The sequence below is a fragment of the Pantherophis guttatus genome, chromosome 7 (assembly GCF_059756535.1).
Source record: "Pantherophis guttatus breed Tessera chromosome 7, ASM5975653v1, whole genome shotgun sequence".
NCBI lineage: Eukaryota > Metazoa > Chordata > Lepidosauria > Squamata > Colubridae > Pantherophis > Pantherophis guttatus.
In genome coordinates, this window is record NC_142069.1 from 61,675,406 (window position 1) to 61,691,293 (window position 15,888).

Here is a 15,888-nt window from a genome sequence, read left to right on the forward strand (position 1 = left end):
CATACTCTTCTAAAGAAATCTCTCTTAATATCTTTATCTAATAATTAGATAAATTAAATTGTATTTTCTATGTCAACTTACTCTATGCTTATATATTACACAATATAATTATTAATACTCTATATATATTTCTTATCTCACATAATCTTAATAATTATCTTATGTTTATATTTATATTTATTCTTATATAAGCTTGTAAATCACTTTAATTCATTCACTTAAACCATTCATTACTTCATTAATCATTTACCATCTTTTACATTTTTTTCTTTCAGTAACAATAACTAAATATATTGATTTACTTTTTCTTACTTTCACAGTATATATATATATATATATATATATATATATATATATATATATGTAGGTCTTCGGTTATTCGGGTCTTCTCCCACGTAAAATTGGAAGTGTCTTGGTGACGTTTCGACGAACTCTCATTCGTCATCTTCAGGCTGGTGTTCTCGGCTTCGTGCTTCCAGGAGCAATGACCAAGACACTTCCAATTTTACGTGGGAGAAGACCCGAATAACCAAAGACCTACATATATATATATATATATATATATATATATATATATATATATATATATACACATACATACATACATACATACATACATACATACATACACATACAGTCAGGTCCAGAAATATTGGGACATCGACACAATTCTAACATCTTTGGCTCTATACACCACCACAATGGAGTTGGAATGAAACAAACACAATGTGCATTAACTGCAGACTGTCAGCTTTAATTTGAGGGTATGTACATCCAACTCAGGTGAACAGTGTAGGACTTACAGCAGTTTGCATATGTGCCTCCCACTTGTTAAGGGACCAAAAGTAATGGGACAGAATAATAATCATAAATCAAACTTTCCCTTCTTAATACTTGGTTGCAAATCCTTTGCATTCAATCACAGCCTGAAGTCTGTGATGTCTGAACATCACCAGACGCTGGGTTTCATCCCTGGTGATGCTCTGCCAGGCCTCTACTGCAACTGTCTTCAGTTCCTGCTTGTTCTTGGGGCATTTTCCCTTCAGTTTTGTCTTCAGCAAGTGAAATGCATGCTCAATGGGATTCAGGTCAGGTGATTGACTTGGCCATTGCATAACATCCCACTTCTGTCCCTTCAAAAACTCTTTGGTTACTTTTGCAGTATGCTTTGGGTCATTGTCCATCTGCACTGTGAAGCGCCGTCCAATGAGTTCTGCAGCATTTGGCTGAATGTGAGCAGATAATATTGCCCGAAACACTTCAGAATTCATCCTGCTGCTTTTGTCAGCAGTCACATCATCAATAAATACAAAAGAACCAGTTCCATTGGCAGCCATACATGCCCACGCCATGACACTACCACCACCATGCTTCACTGATGAGGTGGTATGCTTAGGATCATGAGCAATTCCTTTCCTTCTCCATACTCTTCTCTTCCCATCACTCTGGTACAAGTTGATCTTGGTCTCATCTGTCCATAGGATCTTGTTCCAGAACTGTGAAGGCTTTGTTAGATGTTGTTTGGCAAACTCTAATCTGGCCTTCCTGTTTTTGAGGCTCACCAATGGTTTACATCTTGTGTTGAACCCTCTGTATTCACTCTGGTGAAGTCTTCTCTTGATTGTTGACTTCGACACACATACACCTACCTCCTGGAGAGTGTTCTTGATCTGGCCAACTGTTGTGAAGGGTGTTTTCTTCACCAGGGAAAGAATTCTTCAGTCATCCACCACACTTGTTTTCTGTGGTCTCCTGGGTCTTTTGGTGTTGCTGAGCTCACCAGTGCATTCCTTCTTTTTGAGAATGTTTCAAACAGTTGTTTTGGCCACGCCTAATGTTCTTGCTATCTCTCTGATGGGTTTGTTTTGTTTCTTCAGCCTAATGATGGCTCGCTTCACTGATAGTGACAGCTCTATGGATCTCATCTTGAGAGTTGACAGCAACAGATTCCAAATGCAAATAGCACACTTGAAATGTACTCTGGGCCTTTTATCTGCACATTGTAATTGGGGTAATGAGGGAATATCACACATCTGGCCATGGAACAGCTGAGAAGCCAATTGTCCCATTACTTTTGGTCCTTTAACAAGTGGGAGGTACATATACAAACTGCTGTAAGTCCTACACCGTTCACCTGAGTTGGATGTACATACCCTCAAATTAAAGCTGACAGTCTGCAGTTAATGCACATTGTGTTTGTTTCATTCCAACTCCATTGTGGTGGTGTATAGAGCCAAAGATGTTAGAATTGTGTCGATGTCCCAATATTTCTGGACCTGACTGTATATATATATATATATATATATATATATATAAATAAATATATATATATATATATATATATTAATAAATAAATATATATATATATATTAATATATATGTATGTATGTATGTATGTATGTATGTATGTATGTATGTAGGTCTTTGGTTATTCGGGTCTTCTCCCATGTAAAATTGGAAGTGTCTTGGCGACGTTTCGACGAAGTCTCATTCGTCATCTTCAGGCTGGTGTTCTCGGCTTCGTGCTTCCAGGAAACTCATTCCAGTTCATAGACATCATAAAGCAACAAAACTTACAGCCCAGTGACCTACTCGTGAGCTTCGATGTCATATCCCTCTTCACCCAAGTACCAATCAAAGAAGCCTTGACAATTATCCAAAACAAATATAACCCCCCAAAGCACATCTTAGATCTTACCAACCATTGCCTATCCAACACATACTTCATCTATAATGGACAGAAATACAAACAAACAGAAGGAGCACCCATGGGATCACCCCTCTCACCTGTCATTGCCAACCTCTATATGGAATACTTTGAAACCCAAGCTCTGGAAAAATCTGATCACAAACCTAAACTCTGGCTCAGATATGTGGACGACACCTTCATAATCTGGCCACATGGGAAAGAAAAACTGGACAACTTCCTCACACACCTCAACAGCCTACACCCCAAAATACAGTTCACCATGGAAACAGAAGCGAACAACCAACTTCCCTTCCTGGATGTCTTAGTCTACAGAAAATCCAATGGCTCCCTAGGACACACTATCTACCAGAAGAAAACACACACAAACCGCTATCTGCACGCACTCTCACACCACCACCCTGCCCAGATCAACTCTGTAGCCAAGACACTCATTTCCAGAACAAAACGCTTAGCTGACGAACAACACCTAAAAACCGAACTACACACTCTCACTAACGTACTAACATCCAATGGATTCCAAAGAAATAAGATCACCAACCTAATCCAAAAAGAAACCCCCACTAAAATCCAAGACAGAGAACAAGAAAACGGCAAAGCCCTCCTCCCATACATAAAAGGCACCACAGACAGAATAAGCAAAATCCTCCACAAACATAACATCAAGACAGCATTCTGCACAAACCGAAAAATATCCACCATCCTAAGGAACCCCAAAGACAAAATTGAGTTAGAAAATCAAGGAGTATATGAAATCCCATGCACCGCCTGCCCCACCACATACATCGGACAAACCAACAGACGAATAAGTGCACGCATAGAAGAACACAAGAACTCAGTCAGAAAAGAGGAACCAACTTCTTCCCTGGTCCAACACCTTAAAGCCACAGGACATGATATTGACTTTAAAAAGACCAGAACTATCGCCAAAACTGAACACTTTAACAACAGAATAATCAGAGAAGCCATCGAGATAGAAAAACGCCCACACAGCATGAACAAACGAGATGATACCTCCCGCCTACCAGCCATTTGGAAACCCGCCCTTATTGACAAATGAGTCCCTAACACGACGAATGACACCAGACCCACACTCACGAGAGCCACACAGGATGTCACCACCACACATCCACGCAGAAAACAGACTCAAACCCACACTGATAATGAGCCATGACCAAGGACCAGAAGCCAGACCGCAGCTGCATCATTAGCCACTTTAAACCCCTCCAATCCATACATGAAGCAGACTGACACCCACCATGAAGAGCTCGCACGGCCACAAACACGAAGCCAAACAACAACAACGCAGCTCACCAGCTCAAATCCCTCTGCAACTCAGACTAAGCTGAGCACAACCAAGCCCCCACCCAAACAGAACACACCCCCAGCCAATCAGAGCACAACCAACCCCCCATCCAATCAGAGCACAGCCAAGCCCCTAACCAATCAGAACACACCTCCACCCAATCAGAACACAGCCAAGTTCCCACCCAATCAGCTCACACCCCCACTAGCAGTTAAAAGGAAGAGACAGCTGCGATCTCACATTGCTCCTGGAAGCACGAAGCCGAGAACACCAGCCTGAAGATGACGAATGAGACTTCGTCGAAACATCGCCAAGACACTTCCAATTTTACGTGGGAGAAGACCCGAATAACAAACACCCGCGAAAACCTGAGAAAACAAATATCGCACCTCTACGGGGAGGAAATCCACCATCTGACCAGGACCTATGAAAAACTTGAAGTCCAAAGAGCTTCCATTTTATGTGACCTTGCATTCCTACGCAACTGCCGAGATCAAAATTTAATCCCCACAGGCTTCCAACTGAAATTCCACTCCAACTCTGCAGCCACCAAACGCATTCTGAAGAGAACAGAACTAGCCCTAATCAGAAATGAACTCCACAGAAAAAGATTCCTCCTAGACCGAATCAACAAGGATCTCCTCACACTTCACCTCAAACTCAGCAACAAGATCCACCCTGCACTTTGGGACAAATCCAAACAACTTGCCGTCTGGAGAGCCGAAACACAGACCACCCTCAAGACAGACACACACACCAACAAACTCCGAAGACTACAAGAACGCCAGAAACAATCCCCTCCACCCTCACAGCCACACATGAAACAAACAGTGCATAACATCTCAGATAGGATCCTCACCAAAGCCGAAACCAATGTCCTTTCCAAAGGATTCAACTTTGCAGTCGCTCCCAAAAGCATCCCCACTGAAACCATTATATGCGGAGTTGAAACCAGCCTGACCAAAATCAACCCCGACGACGCAAACAGAATCAGACTCGAAATCACCAACATCCTCTGCACCAGCAAGCCACCCAAAAGTAACTTCCCAAAGAGGAACAGACAGCACTACTTAACCTGAAAGAAGACACCAGCATAATAATCCTACCAGCAGACAAGGGCAATGCCACGGTGGTTATGAACACATCTGACTACCAAACCAAATTAACCAACCTACTCCAAGACTCCATATACAAACCCCTAAATACAGACCCCACCACCTACCTGGAAAAAACCACCAGATCCAAAATAAAAGCCTCCCCCATCAGCGAACAGATTCAGCAAAGAATCATTCCCAGAGAGAAATCATCCAGATGCCCTAAGCTTTATGGTCTCCCCAAGATACACAAAGAAGGAACCCCACTTAGACCCATAGTCAGCTCCATAGGCTCACCTCTACAAAACCTAGCCAAATTTCTCGCCAAACAACTACAGCACTATGCAGAATCCATCACCTCATACGTAAAAAACTCATTCCAGTTCATAGACATCATAAAGCAACAAAACTTACAGCCCAGTGACCTACTCGTGAGCTTCAATGTCATATCCCTCTTCACCCAAGTACCAATCAAAGAAGCCTTGACAATTATCCAAAACAAATATAACCCCCCAAAGCACATCTTAGATCTGACCAACCACTGCCTATCCAACACATACTTCATCTATAATGGACAGAAATACAAACAAACAGAAGGAGCACCCATGGGATCACCCCTCTCACCTGTCATTGCCAACCTCTATATGGAATACTTTGAAACCCAAGCTCTGGAAAAATCTGATCACAAACCTAAACTCTGGCTCAGATATGTGGACGACACCCTCATAATCTGGCCACATGGGAAAGAAAAACTGGACAACTTCCTCACACACCTCAACAGCCTACACCCCAAAATACAGTTCACCATGGAAACAGAAGCGAACAACCAACTTCCCTTCCTGGATGTCTTAGTCTACAGAAAATCCAATGGCTCCCTAGGACACACTATCTACCAGAAGAAAACACACACAAACCGCTATCTGCATGCACTCTCACACCACCACCCTGCCCAGATCAACTCTGTAGCCAAGACACTCATTTCCAGAACAAAACGCTTAGCTGACGAACAACACCTAAAAACCGAACTACACACTCTCACTAACGTACTAACATCCAATGGATTCCAAAGAAATAAGATCACCAACCTAATCCAAAAAGAAACCCCCACTAAAATCCAAGACAGAGAACAAGAAAACGGCAAAGCCCTCCTCCCATACATAAAAGGCACCACAGACAGAATAAGCAAAATCCTCCACAAACATAACATCAAGACAGCATTCTGCACAAACTGAAAAATATCCACCATCCTAAGGAACCCCAAAGACAAAATTGAGTTAGAAAATCAAGGAGTATATGAAATCCCATGCACCGCCTGCCCCACCACATACATCGGACAAACCAACAGACGAATAAGTGCACGCATAGAAGAACACAAGAACTCAGTCAGAAAAGAGGAACCAACTTCTTCCCTGGTCCAACACCTTAAAGCCACAGGACATGATATTGACTTTAAAAAGACCAGAACTATCGCCAAAACTGAACACTTTAACAACAGAATAATCAGAGAAGCCATCGAGATAGAAAAACGCCCACACAGCATGAACAAACGAGATGATACCTCCCGCCTACCAGCCATTTGGAAACCCGCCCTTATTGACAAACGAGTCCCTAACACGACGAATGACACCAGACCCACACTCACGAGAGCCACACAGGATGTCACCACCACACATCCACGCAGAAAACAGACTCAAACCCACACTGATAATGAGCCACGACCAAGGACCAGAAGCCAGACCGCAGCTGCATCATTAGCCACTTTAAACCCCTCCAATCCATACATGAAGCAGACTGACACCCACCATGAAGAGCTCGCACGGCCACAAACACGAAGCCAAACAACAACAACGCAGCTCACCAGCTCAAATCCCTCTGCAACTCAGACTAAGCTGAGCACAACCAAGCCCCCACCCAAACAGAACACACCCCCAGCCAATCAGAGCACAACCAACCCCCCATCCAATCAGAGCACAGCCAAGCCCCTAACCAATCAGAACACACCTCCACTAGCAGTTAAAAGGAAGAGACAGCTGCGATCTCACATTGCTCCTGGAAGCACGAAGCCGAGAACACCAGCCTGAAGATGACGAATGAGACTTCGTCGAAACGTCGCCAAGACACTTCCAATTTTATGTGGGAGAAGACCCGAATAACCAAAGACCTACATACAAACACCCGCGAAAACCTGAGAAAACACACACACACACACACACACACACACACACACACACATATATATTATATATATATATATATATAAAATACTTTTTTAGTCAGGGTTTTTTCCTATGTAGATCAAGTTGTTTACATGGCCATAGTGGGGTGATAAACCTATGAATTAAAAGAATATATTTTTCCTTTTATTGCTTAACCTCTAGTTTCAAATGTATGCAGCAATATTGCATCAGTTTCCTTCAATCCTTTGGTTCTACCCTCAAGTCCTTCTATTAACTTCTATTCTTTCTTCTTTGCGTACCTTTGTATTTTCAATATTATAGTTCCACAGTTACAATTATATTTCCAGTCACAAATCGTTGTATGTATTTTCCAATATTATAAATCCCTTAGATTATTTTCCAAGATACTTTCCTTGTTGTTTTCCCTGTCTTCTCTTCTTCACTCACCCCTCTCCATTTCTTTCTGTCTTAGAGGTCTTATCTCCATTCCTGTTATTCCTCTCGTTCAATTAAATCAGCGGTTCTCAACCTGGGGGTCGCGACCCCTTTGGGGGTCGAACGGCCATTTCACAGGGGTTGCCAAAGCCCTCTCTCGCCCCCCCACCTTCACTCACACTCACCCTCTGCCTCTGTTGGATCGCCGTTCGCTGTTCGCTTACCCCGCCCACTCCCAATCTATTGCTGCCTCCGGAGTCCCAGCTGATGGCTAGAGGGAAACAAACCAGTGGTGGGATTCTGCCGGTTCTAGGTGGTTTGGCCGAACCATTTGTTAAATTGCTGGCTCGCCCCGCCCCTTGCCAATAAATAGTGGGGGTGGGGCGGGGCGAGGGGTGGGCGAGCCAGTAATTTAACAAACGGTTCAGTGTTTTTTTGCAATTTATTGGCCTCACAGCACACCAAACCGTTTGTTAAATTGCTGGCTCATCCGCCCCTCGCCTCCCACCCGCGCGGCATCAGCCTACCCTAGCCCAGGGCTGGGCAATTGTGGCTCTTTTTCAACCTGTGGACTTCAACTCCCGCCTAGCCCATTCTGGGGAATTGTGGAGAATTCTGGGAGTTGAAGTCCACAAGTTTTAAAGCTGCCAAGGTGGGAGACATCTGCTGTTACACTGTAGAATCCTTTCAAGCATGAAGATGGCCAAGTAAGTATCCTCCTTGAGAGACAATAGTTGAATATCAGGAGGGCTGTTAGAGGGCAGGGCTACATTTGGAAATTTTTGCATTTTTGCAGGTGGTGCAATACGATCTGGTGTCTGCAATGGAGAGCAAAATCCGGCTTCTTCTCTCCGCTGTAAGTGCGGCATCAGGATTCCACCTTGGTATATTTGCAGCACAAGGCAGCCCTCCTCTCTTGCAGCTTGGGACTTGGAGCGGTAAACAGCGTCCGGTTTGGGGATCAGCGGATTTTGCTCTCCATTGCTCTCTCAGCCCCCTGAAAGCTCTCGTCTCTCGAGGAGCGCTCCCTGAAGTGGGGCGGGAAACTTTGGTTGGGCTTCTTGAGAGATGAGAGTTTGCAGAGGGCCGAGAGAGCAATGGAGAGCAAAATCCAGCTGCTCCCCGAACCAGACGCTGTTTACCGCTCCGAGTCGGCAGGAAACGAGGGCTGCCTTGCACCGCAAATATACCAAGGCGGAATCCTGATGCTGCACTTACAGCAGAGAGAAGAAGTTGGATTTTGCTCTCCATTGCAGACACCAGATCGGCCCTCTGCAAGAGAATGAGAGAGAGAAAGGGGGGGAGAGAGGGGGGGGGGAAGAGAGAAAGAGAATGAAAGAAAGAGGGGGAGAGAGAAAGAGAGAAAAAGAGTGGGGGAGAGAGAGAAGGGGGAGAGAAAGAATGAGAGAGTGGGGGAGAGAAAGAAGGGAGAGAGAAAGAGAGAATGAGAGAGAGAGAGTGGAGGAGAGAGAGAAGGGGGAGAGAAAGAATGAGAGAGTAGGGGAGAGAGAGAAGGAGGAGAGAGAGAAAGAGAGAGAGAGTGGGGGAGAGAGAGAAAGAGAAGGGGAGAGACAGAGAATGAGAGAGAGAGAGTGGGGGAGAGAGGGAGAAAGGGGGGAGAGAAAGAGAGAATGAGAGAGGGGGGAGAGAGAGAGAAAGAGGGGGGGAGAGTGCCTGAAGGACCCTATCCCATCACTGGGAGTCCAAATGCTTCAGCAAGTGGCGCACTGGATTCGTATTAGTGGTCTGCGAAATTTAAAATTATGAACTTGGTGGTCCCTGAGGTCCAAAAGGTTGGGGACCCCTGCTCTGGAGGATTTAAGTAGCTTAACTGTGCTTGCTTGTCAATACCAGAATTACAGAGTTGGAAGGGACCTTTGGAGGTTTCTAGTCCAGAGATCTCCAACCTTAGCAACTTTCTTTGCCTGGACCTGATGCTTCCTGAGAGGCAGGGGGTCTCTCCGAATGGGACCCCCTCCCCAAAAGGCTTACACCCTGGGGGGGGGGAGTCATCCTTCCAGGGGTGGAGAGAACGACAGTGGATTGAAGATGAAGAGTGTGACTGGAGTTATTCCATGGGATTGGGGACCTCCATGTTGGACATTTTATGTGAAAAGTTCGGAGAGGCCAGTTTCAGGGATGCTCCTTCCTGGCAGCCATGAGTGCCAGGACTGGACGCTTGGCAAGGACAAGGGGAAACCCGAAGCAGTACTGAAACCCGTTTTCTTTTGTCAAGCCCGAAGCTACGTATTGAGAAGGGAGTGTATAGACCTGGAAGGAAAGATCCTCCACCTTCTGGCCCTACCACATCAGTAGCAGGAGAGGGCTTGCGTGGAATGGATCGGGCAGCCCCACGCCGGCAAAGCCCCCAGCTGCTGGGACAGACGGGACAGCGTGGGCATACTGGTCAGCAGAGAGGGGGGGTTGGAGTAGGCCAGGATGCTCGGATGCCAGGGCCGGTCCCTATGTGGGTGCCTGGTATGGGCCAGCCACAACAACAACTCTGCCCCCCCCCTACAAGCCACTTTTGATGGCAGTGCAGATAGGGTGTCATTATTCCTGAGCCAGATATTGAGCTACATGGATCTCTACAGTCACCTCTACCTGTCGCAATGGGCCATGGTGGTGGCTATCACCACTGTCCTAATGGGAGAGGTAGCCGATTGGGTCGCTGACCTACATAGTAACCACGCGAAGGAATTGGCAAACGTAGGATTGTTTTGGGAAGCATTACGCTGTCGGTTCGAGGACCAGTCGAGAACTCAGCTGCTGGAGGGTGAACTGGTAGCCTTAAAACAGGGAGAGAGACCTGCTAGACAGTAGGTTAAGGAATTCCGTACTGTGGCCGGTCGCCTACGGGCCTGGCCTGAACGTCTTCTAGTGCACCAGTTCCGGTTGGGGCTTGATAGAGAATTAAGACAAGCCTGTGTTTATCGAAGGCTATCGCCGAAGTTGTTGGAATGGTTCAGTGCAGCGGTGGACCTAGACGTTGGCCTGCGGGAATTCCACACATGGGGAGTAGCCGGTCCTCCTCTCCCTCCTCAGCGTACTCCAGAAGCAAGACCTAGTTCTCGGGGGTGAGCTTGTCCCCGCCTCGCTCCATTGTACCTGTTGGGAGGGGAATGATTCGCTGTTTCCGGTGCAGTCAGTTGGGTCACTGAGCAGCCGACTGCCCCATGCCGCCTGTACCTCCTCCCACCTCCCGGGCTCCACCATCGGCCGGCAGGGGACGTGAGAGAGCCCGTTCCTCGTCAGAGTGGTCCAGAGCAACTACACCAATGGTGTCTCGTAGTCCTCGAGCAGAGTCGGAGAACCCTCTCGTCCAGGGGAGTGGTCCAGTGGCTTCGGATAGCAGTGATGATGATGCCCCAGTAAACCCTATGGTGAGTGACCCGGTACGCCCGTTCATTATCCCAGTTGTCCTAAGACACCTTCAAACCGCAAAAGCGGTCCAACAGAACGCTCTGATAGATTCAGGTTGTACCCGGTGTCTTATCCGGAAGTCAGTGGCCATGGCCTTGGGGCTACACACACTAAAGTTACAAGCCTCTATTAGATTTGAACAGATGGACGGTTCCCTATTAGGTGGTAAGCCAGCAACAAGGGTAACTGAGTTAGTCCGTTTAGAAATGAGGGAGCATTGGGAGGAGATCCGCTTTGTAGTTGTTGACACGATGGTTGAACCCGTAATACTAGGACTGGCGTGGTTAGATAAATGGAGGCCCAACATCTAGTGGGAGGGGGTTTCCGGAGGCTTCGATTAAGTGTTGGGCCAGAACCGGAACCAGAGGACAGGTCTAGCCAGTCAAGGGTGCAGTGTGCGAGTTTGAACGAACCACCACCACAGACAGGGTACCCTGACATATACAAGGATCTGGCAGCTGTGTTTAATGAGGAGGAGTGTGAGGTATTGCCTCCCCACAGAGCCACCGATTGTGCCATAGAACTAAAACCAGGTGTCAAACTACCCAAACCACGCATGTATGCCATGACAAAACCAGAATTAGAGGAACTCAGACAATACATTGATAAGAACTTAACTAGGGGTTTTATCCAACCTAGCCGGTCACACATGGCTGCTCCTGTATTATTCCGGGAAAAGAAGGATGGGGGTTTATGTTTATGTGTGGACTTCCGTGGCTTAAACGCTGTGTGCATCGAACACCTATACCCCCTTCCTTTGATGAAGGATCTACTGGCCACATTGTCAACTGGGAGAGTGTTCACAAAACTGGACTTATGAGAGGCCTATTACAGGGTACGCATAAAACCAGGCGATGAGTGGAAGACCATGTTTAATTGTTCACTAGGAAGTTATAAGTTCCGGGTGATGCCTTTTGGTCTACAGGGTGCCCCGGCTGTATTTATGCAAGTAATAAACGAGGTGTTGCATGAACACCTATATCGGGGTGTTCTCGTTTATCTAGACGATATATTGATCTACACCAGAATGATGGAAGAACATACAAAATTAGTGTGACAGGTGTTATCTAAATTACTGCATGCGAAGCTGTTCATATCAAAATGTGAATTCCACTGCACAAAGTTAGATTATTTAGGATATCGCATTTCTGGGGATGGGGTGGAAATGGACCCGAAAAAGGTGAGCACGGTGTTGGAATGGCAAGCACCTATGACACGGAGGCAGTTACAAAGTTTTCTTGGATTCGCAAATTTTTATCGGCAGTTCATTCCCACATTTGCCCAAATAGCTCTCCCGTTAACTGATTTGCTCCGCATGAAATCGTCAGGCCTAAAAGCAAAACCGGGACAATTGTTGGTGTGGACTCCAGACTGCCAAAGAGCGTTTGATGGATTGAAGGTCATGTTTTCACAAGCTCCAGTCCTACGACATCCTGAACCAGCTTTACCATTTATTGTGCAAGCTGATGCTAGTGACGTTGCTGTAGGAGCTGTATTACTACAAAGAACTGTGGAGGGGGAACGATATCCATGCGCATACACTTCACACAAATTTTCAATTACAGAAAGGCGTTGGGCCATCTGGGAAAAGGAAGCATTCGTGGTGAGATGGGCATTACTCACTTGGCGACACTTGTTGGAGGGCAGTGGTATTAAGTTTGAAGTATGGACTGACCACAAAAACCTGGAAGCGCTTCAAAGCCCCAGACGGTTGTCGCTGAAACAGGTGCGGTGGGCACAATATTTCCAACGTTTCAACGTTGAGTTGAAATACGTCCCAGGGGGGAAGAACTTTTTGGCAGATGCTCTATCGTGATTGCCTCAGTTTGATAGTAGAAGAGAGGAAGTAGTGCAAGCAATGATGCCCGGAAACCAACAGGTGGCCCGGACGTCGCATACCGAGCCATCTACCGTGTGGAAAGAGGATCTGCGGCGAGAATCAGCTGCAGACGCTTGGTTATCAGAACACGGAACGACGTTAACCCATCGAGACGGCTTTGCTTGGTTGGGGGACAAGTTGTATATTCCCGAATCACTACAACAGTTAGTGCTACATAGATGTCACGATAATAAAACGGCTGGCCATTTTGGTTTCCTCAAAACCCTACACCTCGTAAAATGCCAATTTTGCTGGCCACGAATGAGAAAGGAAATTGAGCAGTATGTGAAGAGTTGTAAAGTGTGTGCCATGGCTAAATCTCGACCGGGAAAACTGCTTGGGCTCTTGCAAACCGTAGCGGAACCCACCAGGCCTTGGGATGAGATCGCCATGGATTTTATCGTGGATCTCCCAGAAAGTAACAGTAATACTGTGATATGGACAGTGGTTGATCTTTTTTCCAAGCAAGCCCATTTCATCCCATGCCATGGGTTACAATCGGCCCGAAAACTATCAAAACTGTTCGTTTGGCATGTATATCGCTTGCACAGAGCACCCCAGCGTATTATTTCAGACAGGGGTGTTCAGTTTACCGCAAAGTTTTGGCGCAGTTTTATAAAGATGATAGGATCATCACAGGGATTAAGCTCAGGCTTCCATCCGAATACCAATGGGGCAGCCGAAAGGACAAATCCTATGGTTGAGCAATACCTGTATTGTTATGTGTCCTATCAACAGTCCGACTGGTCGGAACTACTCCCATTTGCTGAAGTAGCATATAACAATGCTGTCCATGGCAGCACAGGGGTCACGCCCTTTCAGATCATGTCGGGTAAGGAATTCGCTGCAATCCCTGAACTGGAAGTACAGAACCAGGAACATGTTTCTCCTGACACGTGGGCTACACGCATTGGGAGACAGTGGCCGCACATAAAGAAGGCTTTGGATAAAGCAACCGAAACATATAAGTTCCAGGCAGATAAAAAAAGGTCAGATCACAAACCCTTTGTAATTGGAGATCAGGTGTACCTGTCAACAAAATACCTAAAGTTATGAACGCCTAGTCACAAGTTAGGACCCAAATACCTCGGGCCTTTCCCTGTTATAAAAGTGATTAATCCAGTTACAGTGGAATTAAAACTACCACCATTACTGGGTAAAGTGCACCCTGTATTTCATAGTAGCTTGTTAAAACCGGCAGACAAAGTCTGAGAGCGATTGGATAGACCGGAGCCAGTAGAAGGAAACCACTACGAGATAGATGAAATATTAGATGCAAAAATCAGTAGGGGTAAACTACACTACTTAATCAGGTGGAAAGGTTATCCATTCGAGGATCTTCCTGGGTTACCGCTACGAACGTAAGAGCTAGCCGACTGCTTAAGCGGTTCCATAAACACTATCCACATAAACCTGGGCCCTGAGGGATGTGCTTAACACCCTAAACCGATGTTAACATGTTCGTTTCTGTTTTCCAGGAGAATCCCTGGTAAGGGGAGCCGCCTGTCGAGATCCCCTCGACACCTTGCATTACGGTGAATCCTGGTGCTATGAAACCTTCAGCAGCAAGCAGCTTGTGGGGGTTGGTTGGGTTATTGGGTGGGATCTCACATTTACACAGGTGGTGGGGGTGAGTAGTATAATTGCAGGCAGTCGGTCACGCTGCGATTGGGACAGGCTTTGTATTCCTGACACCCGCCGCCCGCCGCTGAGAAGGAGGAGGATGCGGCTCACGCATGCGTTGTGGATGCCAGACCCGGAAGGGCGTATTAACAAGCCGCAAGAGCGGGCGCGATCTTTAAAAGGCACTGGGAGGCAGCCGATCCCAACGCCGACTTTGTGTATTTTCACATCAAGTTCACTTGTTGTTAGTGGAGCTGTTCAGGTGGAATAAAAGATTACAGCAGCTGAAACCTGTTGGCAGCGTTCTTCTTTCCACTCTGACTCAGACACGCAATGCAAGTTTGACACAGGCCAACACCAAATCCCTAAGGTATATGCGGACTTAGCCGAAGCTTTCAGCGAGGAGGAATGTAACCTCCTACCCCTCCACCGGCCCACAGACTGCACCATTGAATTACAACTGGGGGCTAAACTGCCAAAGCCTAGAATGTACTCCATGACACCTGCTGAGATGACTGAATTGAGGAAGTACATTGACACCAACCTAGCCAGAGGGTTCATCGAGCCTGTGAAATCCAGCATGGCCGCCCCAGTACTGTTTAAAGAAGAAAAGGATGGTACCTTAAGATTATGTATTGACTTTCGAGCTATAACTGCATTTGCATACAAAATACCTACCCCCTCCCACTGATGAAAGACTTACTAAACCACCTATCGAAAGGAAAAATCTTTACCAAGCTAGATTTAAGAGAAGCCTACTAAAGCATTCGCATAAAGGAGGGAGACAAATGGAAGACCACTTTTAACTGCTCTTTGGGCAGATTCCAATTCTGGGTCATGTCTTTCAGACTCCAGGGGGCCCCAGGGGTCTTCATGCAACTGATCAACAAAGTTTTGCATGAGCATTTATATCAGGGGGTTCTTGTTTATCTTGATGACATTCTTATATTCAGTGAAAATATGGAAGACCATGTCAAATTGGTCAGACAAGTGCTGAAAAAACTTCTAGCAGCCAAACTTTATGCAAAATTGTCCAAATGTAAGTTCCATAAGGAGGCCCTGGAATACCTGGGATACAGGGTGTTGAATAAGGGGATTGAAATGGACCCAGAGAAGGTGAGGGCAGTACTGGACTGGCAGCCCCCATGCACCCGTAAGCAACTCCAGAGCTTCCTAGGGTTTGCAAACTTTTACAGACAATTCATCCCTTCCTTCGCTGAGGTCGCACTCCCTTTGACAGAACT